The sequence below is a fragment of the Squalius cephalus genome (genome assembly GCF_949319135.1).
Source record: "Squalius cephalus genome assembly, chromosome: 7".
NCBI classification, from domain to species: Eukaryota; Metazoa; Chordata; class Actinopteri; order Cypriniformes; family Leuciscidae; genus Squalius; species Squalius cephalus.
Window position 1 is genome coordinate 15,959,136 of NC_137128.1, and position 23,155 is coordinate 15,982,290.

A 23,155-nucleotide genomic window follows, 5' to 3' on the forward strand; every position below is an offset into this window, starting at 1 on the left:
ACAGATTTTCGAGTGCTCAGCGATGGATACTCTTCTATCCCAGGAGGCCACGCGAGAGCATACGTCATTATTAAACATCGCAGAGATCAGCGACGCGGGTGCTTTCAAATGTGAGTAAACACAGTTCCTTTTGTTAAAATTGCATGTGTTGCACTACTGTAAACTGTTGAATTGTTGAAGGTGTAAAGACGTTATACAGTAAAGTATAGTTGTGATTTTGCTGTAAAAACACGTTTTATTATGCTTAACGTTAGCTAACAGGGGAGCTCCAGTAAGGACACGTAAGTTACGTCTCTAAGTGGATTTACATAAACCATATACATCTCAAAGACGCTTATTTTAAATGTCTATTTACATCTGACAGGAAAATCTTGAAATATCACAACATGAAATAGACATCTGAGTGATGAATGTGTGCTATTATGTAGAACAAATCTATAAAGTAACTAAACATAAGTTATCTATTTTATTTGTCCATTAGTAGTTGATAAATTGAGGAACATTTATGTTGGATAAAAAAGTTAAAACAACCTCAACATGTGAATGTAGTGTTGAGTTCATAAATCACAGAGGTGATGTGAATCTGGTCTGGATGTTACAGGGACAGATGAACAGATGTGTGTTTATCCAGTGGAGAGTGGCTCATGAAGCTGAATGCTGCCATCAAAGGCTTTGAGTGAGTATACTACAGAAATGAATAACAACAACTATTTAAATATTAAGTTGTAGTTTATTTTAATTATTGTAATTTCAAACAGAGCTATTACAACACTTTTCTGATTCTTGATTTCTGTGCATTTGCTGCAGATTTTTTGAGGTGGAGCAGGACCTGCAAGGGAAGATGATGGCGGCATTTGTGAAAAAAAGCGTTTTTGTCTTCTAAATAATACTGAAATCAAATGACATTGTGCGGTTGAAATTACTGCTTTTGTGTTATGTTTGTGCATTTTTGTAGGATCTGAAATGTCAGCAGACTGGTGTGAACACTGAGGATGAGGAGCCCAGAGCTGAATCCTGGAGATGGTGCCATGGATGAGACCCTCCATCACTCCACCTGCTCTTATGAGACCCTCCATCACTCCACCTGCTCTTATGAGACCCTCCATCTCATAAGGATCGATTGCTCCTGTCTGCCGATTGCTGTCTGCCGATCGATTGCTCCTGTCTGCCTCGCTGCCTGCTGTGAGTGTGTTTGTGTGCTTCGGTGCTGTAAGCTCCGTCTTAGCCTTATATTTCTTTGTTTTGAACCATCATTTTACTACCATTTCTAGTTGTTTATACTACTACATTTTACCCAACATCTCAGATTAACCTGACATCGCTAGCTTTTGTTATTAGTACTACTAGCACAAAACGCTAGTAATTCGCTAGCCTGTTAACGCGCCACCCGTGCGCTCAGCTATTTTTATTTATTTATTTTTCTCTCGCGCGTCCGCGCCTTTGAGTTCATAAAAGCTCAGGTGAGTAAGAATCAGTCAACAAACACGGTGAGTAATGTCTTGTCCTGTTATTGTCACTTGCACTTCATGTCACATGTTTAGTATAGCCTTCTCTGTCGGCAATATAGGATTTATATGTGATAAATGTAAGATTTCAGAATTAGAAACACGCATCCAAACTTTAATTGAGGATAGTAAGAGTGCTAGTGCTTTAGATGTTTTGGATGCGCATAGAATAGTGAACACTTTACATGGCGTGGTTCCGGCTGAAGTAGAGCCCGTGCAGCCGGGCAAATGGGTGACAGTGAGGGATCGCTCTAGTCGCGGATCTAAAAACCACTCTTCCGTTCCGATTACCATAACAAATCGATTTGCCCCGCTCAGTGAAACACCCACTGAGAATGATTGTGCCCTAGTTATTGGCGATTCTATCACACGGAACGTGAAAATAGAGACACCAACCACCATAGTCACATGTTTGCCGGGAGCCAGAGCGCCTGACATCAAAGCAAATTTAAAAGTGCTGGCTAATGCTAATCGTAAATTCTCTAAGATCATTATTCATGTCGGCACTAATGATGTTCGACTCCGCCAGTCGGAGATCACCAAAATTAATATTAAAGAGGTGTGTGAACTTGCAAGTACGATGTCAAGGACTGTAATTTGCTCTGGCCCCCTTCCTGTTCGCAGGAGTGATGAGATAGTTAGTAGATTGTGTTCGCTTAACGGTTGGCTGTCTAGGTGGTGTCCGCTTAATAATATAGAATTCATAGACAATTGGAAAAGTTTTTGGGGCAAACCTGACCTGTTGAAAAGAGATGGTATTCATCCCTCCTGGGATGGTGCTGCTCTTCTCTCTAGTAATATGGCTCATAGTCTTAGAGCTCAAACATGACAATCTGGGGCTCAGGTCAGGAAGCAGACAGACTGGCTAAACCGACCGTCTGCTAGCGGCCTCGCGTCACCAAGGTCAGATAAATCCTATCACATAGAGCCTCTTTCACCTAGCTATCATCATATAGAGACTGTGTCTGTTCCCCGAATTTGGAAATCCAAAAAAACGTTTAAACCCATCTAAGGTTAAAAATTTAATTGATGTTCAACAAATAAAAAACAGCTATATTACAGATGAGCAAATGCTAAAGCTTGGGTTGCTGAATATTCGATCGCTTACTTCAAAAGCACTCGTTGTTAACGATATGATTTCAGATAATAACCTAGATTTGCTGTGTTTGACAGAAACCTGGCTAAAACCAAACGATTACATTACTTTAAATGAATCAACCCCGCAAGATTACTGTTATAAACATGAGCCTCGTCTGAAACGCAAAGGGGGTGGTGTTGCTGTAATTTATAGTTATAGTTTCAAAACCACTAAGAAATCAAGTTTTAAATATAATTCTTTTGAAGCATTGGTGCTTAATGTAAAAATATATAGTGTAAACGATAAATCACGTTTGAGATTTGTGTTGGCTACTGTATACAGGCCACCAGGGCACCATACTGACTTTATCAAAGAATTTGCGGACTTTCTATCAGAATTAATATTGACTGCAGATAAAGTACTAATTGTTGGTGATTTTAATATACACATCGATAATGAAAAAGATGCATTGGGATTGGCATTTAAAGACATTGTAAATTCAATTGGAGTTAGACAACACGTGTCAGGACCTACTCATCGTCGTAATCATACTCTAGATCTAATATTATCACACGGAATAGATGTTGATGCCGTTGAAATTCTGCAGCAGAGCGATGACATCTCAGATCATTATCTAGTCTCGTGTAAACTTCATTTAGCCAAAGCTGCAAAGCCGACTCCGTGTTACAAATATGTTAGACCTATCACTTCTGCTACTAAAGATTGCTTTATTAATAATCTTCCTAATCAGTTTCATCATCTCAGCATCTCAGATAGCTTAGAAGAACTAGATATTACAACAGAAACGTTTAACTCTCTCTTTTCCAGCACTTTAGACACAGTTGCTCCGTTGCGTTTAAAGAAGATTAAAGAAAATAGTCCAACGCCGTGGTACAATGAGCACACTCGGGCCCTTAAGAGAGCAGCTAGAAAAATGGAGCGCAACTGGAAGAAAACAAAACTAGAGGTATTTCGCATTTCATGGAAGGAGAGCTCTATTGCTTACAGAGAGGCTTTAAAAGCTGCTAGATCTGCTTATTTTTCAACCCTATTAGAAGAAAATAAACATAATCCTAGGTATTTATTTGAAACGGTGGCTAAACTAACGAAAAATAAAGCTTCAAGCCCAGAAGTTTCCAAGCAACACAGCAGTAATGACTTTATGAACTTCTTCAATTATAAGATTGATAATATCAGGGACAAAATTATAACTATGCAACCGTCTACTACAGTATCGCATCAGGCAGTGCATTGTAGTCTCCCTGAGGAAAAATTTGATTCATTCGTTGCTATAGGAGAGGAAGAATTTACTAAACTCATTAAATCATCTAAATCTACAACATGTATGTTAGACCCTATACCGACTAAGCTACTGAAAGAAATACTTCCAGAGGTCATAGATCCTCTTCTTAATATCATTAATTCGTCTTTGTCTCTAGGATACGTACCAAAAAACTTTAAGCTGGCTATGATTAAACCGCTTGTTAAAAAAACGCAACTTGATCCTACAGAATTAGTCAATTACAGGCCGATCTCGAATCTACCTTTTCTGTCAAAGATATTAGAAAAGGCAGTATCCTCACAACTGTGTTCCTTTCTTGAAAGAAATGATATCTGCGAGGATTTCCAGTCAGGATTTAGACCGTACCATAGTACCGAGACAGCTCTCGTTAGAGTCACAAATGATTTGCTCTTATCATCCGATCGTGGTTGTATCTCTCTATTAGTGTTACTCGATCTTAGTGCTGCATTTGACACCATTGACCACAACGTTCTTTTAAATAGATTAGAACATTATGTTGGCATTAGTGGAATTGCACTAGCATGGTTTAAATCATACTTATCTGACCGTTATCAGTTTGTAGCAGTAAATGATGAGATGTCTCATCGATCACAAGTTCAGTATGGCGTACCACAAGGCTCAGTACTAGGACCGTTGCTGTTCACTCTGTACATGCTACCCTTAGGAGATATCATTAGGAAACATGGCATTAGCTTTCACTGTTATGCCGATGATACTCAGCTCTATATTTCTTCAAAACCTAACGAAACTTATCAATTCACAAAATTAACGGAATGCATAGCGGATATAAAAAATTGGATGACTTGTAATTTCCTACTTCTAAATTCTGAAAAAACAGAGTTTCTAATTATTGGACAAAAAACTTCCTCACGTAATAATCTAGAATACTGTCTAACACTCGATGGCTGCTTTGTTAAGTCTTCGTCGTCGGTTAGGAACCTGGGTGTGCTCTTTGATACCAATCTTTCATTTGAAAGTCACATGTCTAGTATCTGTAAAACTGAATTTTTCCATCTTAAAAATATATCTAAATTACGCCATATGCTCTCATTGACAAATGCGGAAAAATTAGTTCATGCGTTCATGACATCAAGGCTAGATTATTGTAATGCTCTACTGGGTGGTTGCCCTGCACGCTTAATAAACAAACTACAGCTGGTTCAAAACGCAGCAGCTCGAGTTCTTACCAGAACCAGGAAGTATGACCATATTAGCCCGGTTCTGTCAAAACTGCATTGGCTCCCTATTAAACATCGCATCAATTTTAAAATATTGCTGATCACTTACAAAGCACTAAATGGTTTAGCTCCGCAGTACTTGAGCGAGCTCTTAACGCATTATAGTCCGTCACGTCTATTGCGATCTGAAAATTCCGGCCAGTTGATAATACCTAGAATATCAAAATCGACTGCTGGCGGTAGATCCTTTTCCTATTTAGCACCAAAACTCTGGAACAGTCTTCCTACCATTGTCCGGGAAGCAGACACACTCTGTCAGTTCAAAGCCAGATTAAAGACACATCTCTTTGACCTAGCTTTCACATAATACATTATAGACTTCTATAATTTAATGTTAGGCTGCATAGATTAGGTCAGCCGGAACTGGGAACACTTCCCAAAAATCCTGATGTACTCGTTACATCATAAGAAGAATGGCATCTACGCTAATTTTAGTGTCTGTGTTTATCCCGAGGTTTTCCTGCAGCCTGCCGGATCCAGGCCGTATCCAGATCTGACGAAGGACCTTCGCCTGGACCGATGACAACGCAGTGCTGAAGTGCCAACTAGTCTCTCCCTATGGAGGATCCCACTACCACTCTACAGATAAGGCGTTGTCGGGAAAATCCGTTTCGCGTTCCTACCCCAAAGCAACAAAATAAAATAAAATTCTTTATCAAAATTTATAAGGAAAGACAAGTACTTTGTTTAGGCTTGGCTTGTAGGGAATTCCAAACCTGCATATATTCAAACGCACATAACTATAGAACCCATTCTAAATGCTCATGTGAACGCCATCAGTGTTTCTCACAGGTTCGCGTTTAAAGTCTGTGTAGAGGGAATGGTGTCGTCTTAGCGGCCCCTAATTTAATAACAAATGATCATTGCGACGGAAGCAAATAAATCAAAACTAACTTTAGATGGAAATAACTTAACTCTGCTGTAAAGCCGAAACAATCTCTGTTACCTTAAATTATACGCTTATCTCTGTAAAGCTGCTTTGAAACAATCTACATTGTTAAAAGCGCTATATAAATGAAGATGACTTGACTTGACTCCATCACTCCACCTGCTCTTACGAGACCCTCCATCACTCCACCTGCTCTTACGAGACCCTCCATTACTCCACCTGCTCTTACGAGACCCTCCATCACTCCACCTGCTCTTACGAGACCCTCCATCACTCCACCTGCCCTTACGAGACCCTCCATCACTCCACCTGCCCTTACGAGTCCCTCCATCACTCCACCTGCCCTTACGAGTCCCTCCATCACTCCACCTGCCCTTACGAGACCCTCCATCACTCCACCTGCCCTTACGAGACCCTCCATCACTCCACCTGCCCTTACGAGACCCTCCATCACTCCACCTGCCCTTACGAGACCCTCCATCACTCCACCTGCTCTTACGAGACCCTCCATCACTCCTCCATCACTCCACCTGCCCTTACGAGACCCTCCATCACTCCACCTGCCCTTACGAGTCCCTCCATCACTCCACCTGCCCTTACGAGACCCTCCATCACTCCACCTGCTCTTACGAGACCCTCCAATCACTCCACCTGCTCTTACGAGACCCTCCATCACTCCACCTGCCCTTACGAGACCCTCCATCACTCCACCTGCCCTTATTGCCTCAGATTGTGAAGCACAACACATCACGCAACAACCTCCGGCACGAAGGCACGGCTCACCTCGGGCGGTCAGCTGATTCATCAGAATAAAGCCGCAGAATGGGAACTGCTGTGTTGAGATGGCAGAAGGATGTGGGGTTCAGCGCCTGTAGTCTACATACATGATTGTAGTTTGAATAAAGCTTTGTTTCATGTGTTGACTTGTATATGCATTTGTTTATTGTGTGATGGTGACTTTCATTCATTCTTTTACTAATTTATTAATATTTCTCATTATTGTCAGTAAATAAAATATAATTATTTAATTAATGTTTTATTTAATTGTTTGAAAGAAAATGTAGATATGTTCATTATATACACATCTAGAGTGTATTCAATCATGCATAGCTATGTCATATGACATACATTACATTTTGTTTGTTTTATTGAATTATATCATTTTCAGTAAAAGTAATATAATTAAGTATTGGTAAGCATTTATTGTTGTTATTATTGTATGTTTTGGGGTGGGATAGCAATGCAATTCATTCTGAGGTAATATTAATTTTTAATATTAATGATACTTAAATTTTTCGAGTACAAAATCAACAGTTTTCTCCAAAGGCGAATCTTCGCACAGCTGCCCTTTGTGCAGACATTACAAACGCTGAGGAAAACCATTCTAGGTAGGGCTGTCCAGTTACTGATGGTATATATATATATATATATATATATATATATATATATATATATATATATATATATATATATATATTATGGGTTTGCATACGTAATATGAGATTTTTTTACACAGGAAAAAAAAACCTACAAGGTTGAATATCTTATCTATTTTCTTAAATAATTCATTATAATACATTTAAAAAAAGCATTTTTTGTTATTTATAGGCCTAGGCCTGAGGGATGAAACGAGAGTTAAATTCAACAAGAAAAAAAGGAAAACAAAGCAGTAATTGCCACTTTTGCTTGTGGATGAAAATGTTTGGATATATAAAAAAAAAAAAAATTAACAACATATTCAAGAGATGACAATTTTGGGATTTCGTAATAAAAATAAATAATATCGTTAAGGATAAAACGGTGGGTCACATTAGTAGGGTTAAATATAAAAACTTAAATCAACCCTAAATGTATTCACAAAATAAATGGGCAGCAATTTCTTCAAAAAGACCATAAAATGAGCAAGTTTAATCAATATCAAGATATTTACAGATAGATTAATTAAACGTGTCGTTCAAATCTTTTAAGTTGTTGCGCGTGTGATAACCATGGTGATAACGCGTCGTAGGTCACATGATAACGTCAAAATGGCAGATGTCCGGCTCGCATTCATACTCAACGAGATCTGGCTATAAAGTACCTACTCTTTTAGCGCTCGTTAAGTAAGTACTTATTGAAATTAAGTACCTACTCATTGAGTATGCGGTTTCGAACGCAGCCAGCGGCTATTTCCTGGTTAACCTCTAACCCAAGAGTCACATGACCAGAGGTGGGTAGAGTATCCGAAAACTGTACTCAAGTAAAAGTACAAGTACTTATAGAAATATTTACTCAAAGTAAATGTAAAAGTAATAATCTTAATAGTTACTTGAGTAAGAGTAAAAAAGTATCCAATGAAAAAACTACTCAAGTAGCGAGTTACTAGTTACTTCGGATCATATAGGCCTATATATATATATATATACATATTTCTGCAAGCATGTTTAAACTGGTTAACTGTGTCTACGGCAGGCAAAGGCATTCGTTTTCAAGTCGAGTTCGCACGCCACTGCGCAACAATACACACAAACTACCGCGGGATGGCGGGTGTTCATAAACTGTGAACAATGGTAGCTTATTTAATGTATAAATTAATGTATATTTTCTAGTAGTGCTATCGTGGCCTAATAATCTGTTTGGTTGTAAAATGTATTACCTGAGTGAAATGAAATCGAATATATCGTCCTGTGGAATCATTCATTCACAGACAGCTTACGAAGATGTTCAACTAATAAATCTTCATCGCTGGCAAAAATATGATGCATTTGAAGATTTGCTCTCACTCACTGTACTGTAGGTCCACTGCCACTTCATCTAACGCTCTTGATGTCCTTAAATCTTCCTGATACGACTCTGAGTCGAGTGTGAATTGAAATCGCGTCAGACGATTCAGTGCGTGCAGGAACTGAACAGATCATTCAAACTGATTCGCGAACCGATTTAGACAGATCTAACTTGTTGTTTGATGAAGTCTTTGAACAGAATCGACTCAAAAGAGTGATTAATTTGTGAATTGAGCATCGCTCAAGCCCAGAAAAAAGATACAGCGCGCTTGGAATAAACTACGCATTTAACAACACATATTGCATTAAAATAATGTAACGAGAGGAACGTCGCCCAACGTAACGAAGTAAAAGTACAGTTTTTTCATTAGAAATGTACTCGAGTTAAAGTAAAAGTACCCACATTTAAATCTACTCTTAAAAGTACAATTTTTCCAAAAAAGTACTCAAGTAAATGTAACGAAGTAAATGTACTTCGTTACTACCCACCTCTGCACATGACCTAAACCAACCACTAAGAAAACTGTTTACAACAGTGGTTCTCAACTCCAGTCCTCGGGACCCGCTGCTCTGCACATTTTGTATGTCTCCCTTATTTAACACACCTGAATCAGATCATCAGCTCGTTAAGAGAGACTCCATGAACTGAACTGAGTGTGTCAGATAAGAGAGACATACAAAATGTGCAGAGCAACGGGTCCCGAGGACTGGAGTTGAGAACCACTGGTTTACAATCATCAATTTCTTTGTTATAACACCAAACTGCCACAAGATGGTGCTAACAAATAAAAAACAAATGTGTGCCATGACAACCTCCTTTCCTAAGACCCGACGTCCTGTGATATCCCACAGGTTCTGTCTTTTCTTCAAGAGCTGTTGGATAAGGACTGTACCCCTTCCATGCTCAAAGTCTATGTGGCGGCCATTGCAGCTTTCCACGCTCCAGTGGCCAGCCGGTCAGTGGGCAAGAACAACCTGGTTGTTCATTTTCTGAAGGGGTCCAAGAGGCAAAACCTGCCTCGCCCCCCTCATGGTTCCCACATGGGACTTGTCCACAGTCCTCAGGGCTCTCCTTTCGAGCCACTCCAGCTGGCCGACTAATGACCCTTTTCGCTGAAGACCACCCTCCTGCTAGTCCTAGCATTGGTCAAGCAAGTGGGTGACTTGCAGGCTCTCTCTGTGAGCCCCTCCTGCCTTGAGTTCGGGCCTAATGACTGTAAGATTGTCCTCAAACCAAGGCATGGCTATGTGCCCAAAGTGCTCTCGACTCCGTTCAGAGCACTGGTTATTTCTCTCTCTGCTTTTTCCCCAGCTGCGGATGGCCAGGAGTCTAATTTACTCTGCCCTGTTTGGGCTTTAAGAGTATATATTGAGCGCTCGGCCCTGCTTAGGCAGTCTGAGCAGCTTTTTGTGTGCTTCGGTGGCCACACCAAAGGTCATCCGGTCACAAAGCAGAGGCTATCCCACTGGATAGTAAACGCAATTGCTTTAGCTTACACTTCTATGGCCCTGCAATGCCCCATCGGATTTAAAGCGCACTCCACTAGAGGCAAGGCCTCTTCCTGGGTGTGGTCCAGCGGAGTTTCCATTGGTGACATCTGTGCGGCAGCCGGCTGGTTATCTCTGTCGACCTTGACTAGGTTCTATAACTTAGAGGTCCCCAAGCTACAAGCATGGGTCCTGTCTGTGTAAGTGGAGCCCTGACCTCTACATGAGGGCTGGCCTTGCCCAATTCGACGGGCTCTGCTCAGCTTTCACATTCCTCTCTGCCATTGGCTCGTGAAGTTTCACTGCATGATTTTATTAAAACTTCAGTAAATCGGAGAAAAAGGAGTTTTCCCATTGCGTCTAGAGACGCAGTACTCATTCCTGTTATCTCAGGGAACCGAGGTTATGCTAGTAACCGAGTACGTTATCTCCTGCGTGTAGAAACAAACTTTGTTGTATTATTTTCATGTTATCACTGTGAAGCTGCTTTGATACAATCTGTATTCTAAAAAGCGCTATATAAATAAAGGTGACTTGACTTAAATGGTTTAGCCCAAACCTACCTTTCTGACCTTATACAACGTCCCATCAAGGTCTCTGAAACATCCCAGCTAACAAAATTATGTTCTGAGAACATTGTGGAAATGTTGATTTGAAACGTTGCTGGAACATTAGCATAATGTTGCTTGAACGTTATCTTAAGGTTAGCATAACGTTGCTGGAACATTAGCATAACATTACTGGAACATTATCATAAGGTTTGCATAACGTTGCTGGAACGTTATCTTAAGGTTAGCATAACGTTGCTGGAATGTTAGCATAACATTACTGGAACATTATCTTAAGGTTTGCATAACGATGCTGGAACGTTAGCACAACATTGTTGGAACATTCTTAAGGTTAGCATAACGTTGCTGGAACATTAGCATAACATTACTGGAACATTATCTTAAGGTTTGCATAACGTTGCTGGAACATTAGCACAACATTGCTGGATTATTCTTAAGGTTAGCATAACGTTCATGGAATGTTATCTTAAGGTTAGCGTAACATTGCTGGAAAATTAGCATAAAATTGCTGGAACATTGGCATAACGTTGCTGGAACATTAGCATAATGTTGCTGGAACATTATCTTAAGGTAAGTATAACGTTCCTGCAACGTTCTTTCCCCCAAAATGTTATTAACAATACAACATTCAAAGAACATTAAAATGTCCACTATTCTTTCATGTTAAAATGTTATTTTAAGGTTAGAAAAAAAAATTCTAACCTTAAACCTTAAACAACAAATACTTACATATAAACATTTAAATGAAATGAAAACGATGTTTAAGGGTTAGTTCACCAAAAAATTCTGTCAGTAATTACTCACCCTCATGTTATTCCAACCCCGTAAGACTTCCGTTCATCTTCAGAACACAAATTAAGATATTTTTGATGAAATCTGAGAGCTGGCTCACTCCTCCATAGGCTTCTAGGCAATTTCATTCTGGCGAGTTTATCAAGCGACGACAATATTTTTTTGTGAAAAACAAAACAAAAACGACTTTATTCAACTATTCATTTTCTTCCGTATGGGCCTCTGAGTGCTGGGAGAAAAAAGTCAATTCACCTAGGTATCGCGTTTTTTTTTTTTTTTTTTTTAATGATTTTAAAATGGATTTTATTAAACCTTTGACAAAATCATATCGCAACATTTAAAGCTGTGCTGACCCAGAGACGTCATGAAACAGCTTCACAAACAGTCTTTTCAACCTCATAGTATCATTATTTCTGTAATACAATAGTTCAAATGATCATAGAAGTACTAGGATAAAAGTTTAAATTCCAAATATAAACATTGATGTCCAGGGCAGGACTTAGGGTGGTGGGGGCCCCTGGGCTTGAGTCACTTTCGGGCCCTACCTTCTATACATTACTTTAAATAGAACAAAATGATACATACACAAGCTATGTATTAGAGCTACACAATTCTGGATAAACTGAGAATAAAAATAGAACTGAACAAACAACTAAACAAAATAACATAATTTATGTTAATTGCTGAAGTCTATTAAAAATGTTTAATTAATCTGAATTATAAAAAAAAAAAAAAAACTTGGGTTTGAATGAATGATTCAATTCCTCAATCAAATGCACTTGTTTCATAGATGAATCAGCATTTTTGAACGAATCTCCTGAATGAACGATTCAATGACAAATGTTTTTTGTCATTGAAAAAGTAATTTGTCGCCATCTGGTGGTGTAACAATATAATCGATCCAATCGTTATTTGAAGTGCAAAGCTACTTTCAAAAGGTGACTGGTACCATAGACAGTGTTGTTACATGTTAAAAAAACGTAATGATTTATTTATATGACCACTGATTGAAGCTTGAAAAAGTTTTTTTTCAATAAATAGGGGAGAGTGGGGTGATTTGTGCCAGGGGGGAAGTAGTTCCACCCCTTGTTCTGGAAAACCATAGAATAATTTGGTCATGTGACCACATAATTTTGAAAAGCAATCAATTTTACTCATCCTCCAAAGAAGAGAGATACATGGCATGAGAGTTAAGCACATTTTAGTGCAAAAAAATGTTTTTTCCCTTTCAAAGTAAATTTTCTATGATTAAGGTTTTTTGATTGTAGTGTCTGGACAATTATAGACAAGTTTGAAAACATTTCACACATGTTTTAGTGCTTTAGTAGGCTACACAATGAGTCTATACAGTTAGCATGATGTTAGCTCTTAACTGCTGGATCATGCTAATTATTCAAACTTGTGGGTCTGGGGTGATTTGTGCCAAAGGGCATGGGGTAAGTTGTGCCAGATCCAGACCACCTAGAGACCTACATACTCACAGGGGATAATCTTGAGAAGTGAGGAGATGGGCATGCCTCATCAGTGTTTGACTTAGGCCTGCCTGCTATTTGTTTAATTTAGCTAACACTGATTTTAGTTTTGAGTTTGCACTATGTTAATAAAGAGAAGTTTTATTCAGTTTTTAAGTGGCCTAAGTCACAATAGGATGTTTAGAAATTAGCCTAGTAACTTTATTCTTATGTTACATAATTGACAGACAGCGCTATGTCAACAGGCATCTATTGCCAAAGCCTTTTTTGCCTGAAATGATTCACAAATATCATATATTGTGTTGCTATGGTGCTCTAAATGGTTGCTAGGGCGTAGCTTGATAGCTTCACAATGATCCTGAGAGACTGATTGGTCGTCTGAGTAAAATGAGCCCGCCCCCTTGTCTCTGTGACACTGTGATCCAGAGTTGTGTTCAATACAAAATCCCTATGCAATTGACCATAGTAGGAAAACACATGCTATGGTATTCCAGGGTGACAATATCTAAATAAACCTTAAATTAGTCATTTTGTATTGAATTTGTCTTGCTTTCATATAGCATACGGTTCATAACAGTAAAATGTTCTGTTTTACTTCAGAAAGCACTGGCACAATTTACCCCAACATATTTCCCCAAAAGGCACAACTTACCCCGCACCAGGGGCAAGTTGTGCCATGAGACCACTTTTTTCCCAAAAGCTATATTTCTGAAACTATTTATTTCAGATCCAAAGTTATTATTCTCAGGGATGCACAACATCCTGAAATACATGTACATCCTTAAGTTGAAGGCATTACTGTCATGGCCTCACTTTAAAGTCACTTTGAGTAAAAACTGGCACAACTCACCCCACTCTCCCCTAACCATGATTAAAAAAGTTCAAAGTGATCATAAGTTTATTGCAATGCACAAATGTCTTGGTCAGAATGAGAATAAAACACTTATTTACCTGGAAAACATATGTTTTGATTGTGGCATTTCTTTGACATTTAGAATCCAGTATTACTATAGGCTAATTATTGTTTCTTTTATGAATTTAATAAAGAACTCTGGTATTCTGTCCAAACGATCCATGTAGGCTACTTTTGTGTCCATTCGTTTTTCCTTTTTTAACCCGTAATTGAAAAACGAAAAATGAACGGTTGTTGTCTTTTTAAAACGCAAAGTTGAACACCAACATTTTAATTTGAACTGGCTACACCAACTGCTGCGCAAAAAAGTAAATATCGACGAATTTTCAGATTTTTGTTTATGACTTTTTGCCCCTTTATTAAACATTTAAAATATTCACAAATGAATATGGAAAACATGTCGATTTTACTGGTTTTCAAAGGCCAAATTAGAACCTGGAATTGGTGTTTTTCCCGCAGTGCTTAATGAGAAGAGCCATTAATATTATTAATAAACTATTGCTTTGGTTAAAATCACATCTCCATCTCCGCTGTTAAGCAGATGCGCTTTTAGAGAGAAATGCACATTTCATACGGATTAATCAGAAGGTATTAGCTTTCGATTCGAATTTGTTCATTTTAAAGTGGACATTTCAAGCTTTAGCCTACATAGGATATATTTTGTTTCAGTTCTCGCGCTCCAGTTTACGGAGATCATAAAAGTGCGTCTGATTGTTTTATTTTATTTTACAAAAGCACAACGTTTTCTTGTTATTGTGAGTTTACACAAATAAAAGTAGTTGGGAATAATGTATTATTATTTTCTGTATGACCAGAAATGATAGAGTATTTTAAGTTGTTTCCACTGTTGATAGGAAAATGCAAGTGTTCGCGGCCGCGCCTCCGTGCCATGCAGTGCGCGCTCCACACTCAGCTTTGTTCCTTTTTTGCATAAAAGCGTCTTCTAAATATAGCCTATTAAATGTTATAATTAAATAATATAAAATTATTATTATTTGCGTAGCTATACATGGACCTCAAACACACCGCGTCTTCTAACTCAGGTGACTGTAAATGCATTGCAGTTTTGCTAAATATTCCTTTTTCGAATTGCCTGAAAAACCACCTCATGCGAGCGTAAACATTTTTTTTGCGATAAACGGGAGTTTTTGCGAAATTGACGTGTTTCCATTGTGCTTATTTTCAATTCGCAATTTCAATTTGCGCAATTTGAAGGGTAATGGAAACGCGGCTACTGAATGCAAACAGGTTTTTTCAACAGTTCGGTAGTAAACGAGGCACTACGTAACTGCCAATAACAAATCAGCAAACCTTAAGATGACTGACATTTAATTTAGCTAATTAAATTACATTTTTCATTGCAGGGCAAGGCCAGGTAATAATGCTAGACCAATCAACAAACTTTAAATGAAAAATTAAATGACTGACATATTATTAAAAAAAAATCAAACATAAACGGGCGGGGCCCCTTATTGGGCGGGGCCCATGGGCTTGAGCCCAGTCAAGCCCAATGGTAAGTCCGGCCTTGTTGATGTCTATCATAGCTATCAAAATAGAGTAAAGCCCCAATCACACCTAACGCGTTTTTCAGGTTCGAAAACGCACAGCACTGCCCCAATCACACAGAACGAGCAGTGAACTGCGTTTTTTGTTGCTAGGCAAACACAGAAACAGCTGTCCTGTCAGTCAAGTAAACGTCAAATCAGCCTTTTATTAACTTTGATTTCTTTCTGTTGACATCATGGTTGTTACGATTCGTGAAGTCGTTAAGCTCCTGGTAACCCGCGAGAACACCACAAGTTTATCCTCCATCATCGCACTCTCTGGCGTTCAAAGCAACTGTAGCTTTTTCATCACTACACTGGAAGACCCGCCTCTCCATTCATGCGATTGGACAGTGAAAAAAAAAAAAAAAAAAAAAAAAAAAAAATCGCGATGGCGTCAGGCGCTTTTACCGCTCGGAGTTGATTTGTTTTCAACTCCAAAAACGCGAGGCGCCTGGGGCGCATAAACAGCGCACTGCCATAAGAAATCAATTGAAAAAAGGTTACACTGTACAATTACATTGTTTCAATGACAAGTGACTGTTACAAAATGTATTTGTTATTGAATCATTTATTAAAGAGAATGTAATACATCTTGTATGATGCTTCTGAAATAAGTTAGAAAGATGTGATGAATTGTTTTTGTAAATATGACTCATCTTATATGTCACAGGTCGGGGTGAGTCCCAGCAGGCCGCCCACCCCTAAACTGGAGCACCGCCCCGAGGAGCATGACCGTGGAACACATGAGGCAGACAGGAGGTTGAAATAAATAACAATGTCTCTTTATTGTGCTTAATTATAAAAACAGTCTTTTAAAAGTTGGCTCCGTGGTTCTTCATTACTGGCGATAGAGGTTAGACAGCAGAGGATCCGTTAACAACTCTTAGCTTCTCCTTCGTTCACTGGCTCAATGGTTCTCCTTTCCTGGCGACAGAGACTGAACAGCAGAGGGTCAGTAACAGCTCATAACTTCACATTCGCTCACCGGCTCAATGGTTCCTCCAGCTCTGAAAAACAGAGGGTCAGTAACAGCTCATAGCCTCACATTCACTCACCGGCTCAATGGTTCCTCCAGCTCTGAATAACAGAGGGTCAGTAACAGCTCATAACTTCACATTCGCTCACCGGCTCAATGGTTCCTCCAGCTCTGAATAACAGAGGGTCAGTAACAGCTCATAACTTCACATTCGCTCACCGGCTCAGTGATTCCTCCAGCTCTGAATAACAGGGTCAGTAACAACTCATAACTTCACATTCGCTCACCGACACCGGGTCAGTGATTCTTCATTCCGGCTCAGTGATTCTTCATTCCTGGCGACAGAGACTGAACAGCAGAGGATCAGTAACAGCTCTTAGCTTCTCATTCGCTCACCGGCTCAGTGATTCTTCATTCCTGACGACAGAGACTGAACAGCAGAGGATCAATAACGGACAGTAAAGGACAATCCAGCGCCGCTTCACAGAGGATCCCTTCGTTGGGCCACCAGTACACTCCACAGTATACATCCCACACTCGTGCATGCACTGCAACCATATAACTCTTCACACGTGATCAAAATAACTTCAAGCACTGTAAATACAAGACTCACAGGGAATAGGGTGGTTGTACCATGTCCCAAATAATGCTTCAGCAGATGGAAATATCAGAGCACTGGTCAACTGAAGTTCGTTCCTCCCTCCTCATCCATGGGTCCTTTGTGCCGCTGGCTTGGGGTTTTTCAGACTGTGTGAGGAATAAACATACCACAGGTACTACAAGTTCTCTTCTTTCACGGCTTCCCTCCGCTGCCTTTCTGTGTCTCTCTCCCTGTGTCTCTCTCCCTGTGTCTCTCTCCCTGTGTCTCTCTCCCTGTGTCTCTCTCCCTGTGTCTCTCTCCCTGTGTCTCTCTCCCTGTGTCTCTCTCCCTGTGTCTCTCTCCCTGTGTCTCTCTCCCTGTGTCTCTCTCCCTGTGTCTCTCTCCCTGTGTCTCTCTCCCTGTGTCTCTCTCCCTGTGTCTCTCTCCCTGTCTTCACTGCTCTCCCCCCTCTTCCTCTTCTCACTTCAAAATTGCCTTTTATACTCCACTTTGGGAGCATGTGCCCCAATCACCGCTCTAGCTCCTCCCCCTCCACACCTGCCGCTCATTTTTTAATAATCACCTAATTACCCGGTGACATATACATCATGTAGCCTATACAGTCTGTATAAGTGTATGATTTAACATTTTCTGATGGTCCAGTGTTAAAAATAAATTAAAAATTGCAATATCGAATAGCAATTCTTAAAAAAAAATCGTAATACCAGCAGTATCAGCACCCAAGTATTGTGATAGTATCGAATCGGGAGATAGGTGTATTGTCCCAGCCCTAGAGTTCACGAGAGCAGCAAGAACTGAGAAGATGACGCAGATGGGTCTCGATGTAGTGCAGCACTTTTGTGAACTCACTCAGAGGCCCACACATAAGAAAATTAATAGTTGAATAAAGTTGTTATTTTTGCACACAAAAATTATTGTTGTCGCTTGATAAACTTAAAGGAGAACTCCGGTCAATTTTAACATTGAGCTCATTTTGTTGTAAATTTGGAGTGCTGTCATTACAGAGAACAACGACAAAAATTGGTATTGCCTACACCGTGTTATCCTCTTTTTAAAATGTGCACCCTGTTGACTTAAATGGGGCAAGTTTTAAACCTGATTTTAGCCTCTTAACATCCTTGATGTGTCATTACAAGTGCACAGCCAATGTGAGTGATTCCTTCAGAGTGAACACTGTGAATCTGACTGCAGTAGATGTGAAAGATATGAATAAAAATGATAATAATTCAGCCAGCGCACATACCTGTATTTATTTCCTGTTTTCAGTCGAAATCCAGAGTAATCGATTGTCGAGTTCGCGCAGTTAGTTAGATACCTATGATCTACGAGTTCCGTGAACTCGACAATCGACTACTGTGGACTTCGACCGAAAACAGGAAATAAATACAGGTATGAGCGCTGGCTGAATTAACTTCATTTTTATTCATATCTTTCACATCTACTGCAGTCAGATTCACCGTGTTCACTCTGAAGGAATCACTCACATTGGCTGTGCACTTGTAATGACACATCAAGGACGTTAAGAGGCTAAAAGCAGGTTTAAAACTTGCCCCATTTAAGTCAACAGGGTGCAAATTTTAAAAAGAGGATAACACGGTGTAGGCAACACCGATTTTTGTCGTTGTTCTCTGTACTGACAGCACTCCAAATTTACAACAAAATGAGCTCAATGTTAAAATTGACCGGAGTTCTCCTTTAAGGTTGAGCGTCACTTGGACTATTTTAACGATGGCTTTACTAACTTTCTGGGCCGGCAGAATGAAATTGCCCAGAAGCCTATGGAGGAGTGAGCCAGCTCTCATATTTCATCAAAAATATCTTAATTTGTGTTCTGAAGATGAACGGAAGTCTTAAGGGGTTGGAACAACATGAGGGTGTATAATTACTGACAGAATATAAATTTTTGGGTGAACTAACCCTTAAATATAAGTAGTGTGGGGGTGCCAAACTAGCACTGTGGTCCAGTCTGTGGTCTAGTCTCTTCATGCCCCGTCTGTAAAGTGAACAGATTGACTGATGTTACTAAAGGTGATTTATTATTTCATAAACATTTAATAATAACAGTGTGGCTACTCCATAAATGTTAACCCTTAAGTTATTTAGGCTGTGCTTTGAGTACTATAAATATTAAACCACACAAGATTAAAATGTAGCTTACAAATGTTATACAATGGAAATAACAATCTTATTCAATAACACATTTTAAAGGATTAGCTACACCTGAAAATGAAACCTTCTATCATTGAGGAAAATAAGATAAAAATTCTGTACCTGCTAAACTTTTCTAATTTGTACTAATTTGCCATCTATGGAATTAGGAATATAATACTTTCATTGTATGACAATAGCAGCATTGAGAAAGGTCTTCTGAAGCTATTATAATAAAATTATAAAAATGTATAAACCAGGGCTTGGCATTAACCCTGGTCTTGTACTTGTCATATAAACATTCTGACATTAGAGGGTTGTGGTTTAAAAATAAACATTCTGACATTAGAGGGTTGTGGTTTAAAAATAAACATTCTGACATTAGAGGGTTGTGGTTTAAAAAATAAACATTCTGACATTAGAGGGTTGTGGTTTAAAAAATAAGCATTCTGACATTAGAGGGTTGTGGTTTAACAAATAAACATTCTGACATAAGCTACACATCAGCTACACTGTTTACTTCTGAATATTATATTTTATTCACGACCATCATTTGTAGTAGCCTATGAGGTAAATTATATATCGGTAAAAGAAGCACACATTGGCTTTTGCCGCTCTAGCCGCTGGCCACTCCCCCTCTCACACTGACACTGAGTGAGCACAGCGCAGGACCAGAGACAGAGAGGGTCGAAGAAAGTAGCGGAGCTTAAGTAGCGTTTTCTCGGAGTTCACTGTGTAGTCTGCTCCCTGAATCGTTGCGCTTATTTATTTGTGGATGTTAACTGAATCTGTAAGTAAGTATTTCATTCTGGTGCGCTTAACATTATCGCTACTGTGTAATAGTAGCTTATGCTATTCACTAAACATATCCTATTCAATGCGTTCACAGTCTCTTTCACGGCCATCATTTGTAGTAGCTTATTCACAAACTGTTTGCTCAAGCGTAGCGTTTTCTCGGAGTTCACTGTAGCCTGCTCCTTCAATGGTGTAGTTCAATTTTCCATATTTATTGCATATCATGTCATATTATGTCAGTATCAGTATTTGCTTTCTACCATGCATAAATAAAAATGTCACTGAACTTTTGCTGTGTAATTGTAACAATGAGCACTCAAACACACCGAACCAACAATTACTAAAAACTAGTGGTGGGCCGTTATCGGCGTTAACGTGCTGCGTTAACGTGAGACTCTTATCGGGCGATAAAAAAAATATCGCCGTTAATCTATTCTCAAAATTGGGTTGGGAGCTGGGTCTATATGCTATGATGACTTTCACCTTGATATTTTATCGCGGATGTACACCTAGCCGAATTCGGTTCGGTGTTTGGTACATTTTCAAACCGAACGGTTCGTTGGATCATTTTTCCTGCTGACCTAAATTTCTTTATTTCAAATGTAGGCGGGTCGCGCAGATGGCAAGTGCGCTCATAAAGCCTGGTTTATACTCGACGCGTCCGCACAAGCGCGATGGTGCGCGCGGCAAAAATGACGTCATTGCGGTGTGGACGGTCGTGCGCGTTGGGTTCGCAAGACCCAATTTCGCCTGGCGGTGTGCGCGACATTTTTTGGACTTTTTTTTTGGACTTTATTTTCGTTTAACTGTTGGAAACTACTGGAAAAAAAGAATGGCCATGTTCTGTGGTGCATTTTTTAGGTAAGATAACCAGCAAGTTTGTTTTTGATTTATTTTATTTTATTTGTTTAGATTGTAGGCTATTGCTCATTTCGTTTGCGAACGCTGTTGCGAGCAGCCTGAGCCTGCCTCAGTATTTCAAAAAAAAATTGTTTTACTCACTGTGGTTTAATAAATAAACATTAAACTTAACTGTCTGTGTGATATGCTTTAAGTGTTTTATATTTATGGATTTTATTGTAGCCAAGTAAAGTATTAGCGTTGATTTTTGATCAAACATGTTTTACTCGCTGTCGGCTCGGCTGCTTGGTCGTCATTTAAAAAAAAAACAAGTAAAAAAAAAATTTCTGACGTCATGGGACCACAACAGAGATAGTAAATCTTTTCCTGGATTTTTTTTGTGCGTTCCCGAGATTAGACCTTCCTTAACATAATGCCGAAAACCCGAAGTCTCTAGGTGGTCTGGTTGAGGAGTAGATAGAAGTGCAAGATTGGTGCGCACAGACAGAACAGAAATCATGAGTTAACAATCGCAATTTTGTCCGGTGGAAAATTGCGCTAAAAAATGCTCAAAACATTTGTCTTAATTAACTTAATAAAGAAATGAAAAGAAAAGAAACATAACTAACAAAACGGACCTATTTTAACGGCTGCAAATAGGGCAGGCTGCCGCTGTGAAAAAAAAAAAAAAAAAAAAAAAAACCGGCCTCGGGTCGGACTCGGGCTGATAATTCTGATGAGCTGTCGGACACGGGTCGGGCTAGGGCCTGAGCGTCTCGGGCCAGGGCCGGGCTCGGGCTTAGATTTGAGGCCCGTGCAGGGCTCTAACGTCAATGCTTCGCTCTGTCAGTTCCTTTAAAAAAGCGACTGCAGATGTGTATTTTGCAGCCAACAACGCCAGCATGTTGACGCTCTCTGTTTCTACCACTTTGCAGCGCCGATAGGCCCGAAGCGCGAGACCGCGCTCTCGCTAAACTAGCCACCGCCCCGCCCAGCGTGGGCCGCGGCCTAGGATTGCGGTAAAACCAGAGGCCCCGAAGTCGTTCTAGCACGCCTAGGGAAACGACGGTGTTCAGGTCCCGCCACGGCCGGACTTCCACCAAAACTCATCGCTCGTTCAGTTCCAAGAAATGTGACTGTTCCAGTGTATTTTTGCAGTAAACAAGCCGGTTCCACTGCCCGCTTGCCTGCACACGAATGCCGTTTTCATGGCTACCCAGATAAATCCCACAAAGAGTGTATTTTCTGGTGTCCCGGCCACGGCGATGGTGCTATGAGTGTAGACAAAATGCCCACTGCCCAGTGCTCATTCCTACACACAAGCACAGCCCGTCACACAGGGCTCGCGCACATGAAGTCGTCCCAGATCGATTGTGCATTAAACGTAGTAAATGTGCCCACTGCCCAGTGCCCACAAACACTACATTCTGCATGTTTTGAGGTTTCTGTAAAAGCGAAACCAGCGTGCATTCGCTCTGCTCAGGCGGACAATGCTCTCGGTGTTGTAAATGTGCCCGCTTTCCCGCGCTCACATTCACACATAGACATGACAAGTCCTACGGGACCCGCCCAGCCCTCCCCCTCTCGGTTGACCACCGCAGAGGAGTCGAGCGCGGGCAGTCTGCCCGCTGTTATCAGCGCGCCCCCTGCCTCGAATGTCATAAGCGCGACGCTTATGTTGCAGCACACCGAAGCCCCTCTGTCGCTAAGCGACCAGAGCGCGCTCCGTATTCAACCCCTAGCCATTCGTGCAGATCCATGGGCAGGGCTACCCGGGGTTTCGAAGTGGGTGCTAGACATTATAAAGAGAGGCTATTCGCTACAGTTTCGTCGACGCCCTCGCCGCTGTGCGACGCTGTACACGTCGAAACTACGGTAAAAACAGAAGTAGCACACCTACTTCGAGCCGAAATTTTGAAACTGTTGAGCAAAGGGGCCATAGAGCCTTTATCTCAAGCTCAGAGCGAAGGATGGCTATACAGCAGATACTTCCTGGTACCGAAAAAAGACGGGAGTCTCAGACCCATACTAGATCTAAGGCAACTGAACAGAGTGCTTGCGAAGCGACAGTTCAGAATGCTCACGACCAGAAAAATCCTCGCGCAGATTCGCCGAGGAGACTGGTTTGTGTCATTAGATCTGAAAGACGTGTATTTTCAAATACAGATAGCGTCACGTCACAGGCGATATTTGAGATTCGCCTTCGAGGGCCAGGCATATCAGTACACAGTCCTACCAT

The 23,155-nt window shown here is 40.3% G+C and overlaps 1 long non-coding RNA gene across 1 annotated transcript; it reads left to right on the forward strand.

The window, feature by feature from the left end:
- Nucleotides 1-35: 35 nt before the first annotated feature.
- Nucleotides 36-1,093, forward strand: LOC307162195. Its single transcript, XR_013821874.1, has 3 exons — nucleotides 36-110; nucleotides 602-676; nucleotides 808-1,093. It is a non-coding gene; the product is annotated as an uncharacterized lncRNA (long non-coding RNA).
- The last annotated feature ends 22,062 nt before the right edge of the window (nucleotides 1,094-23,155 follow it).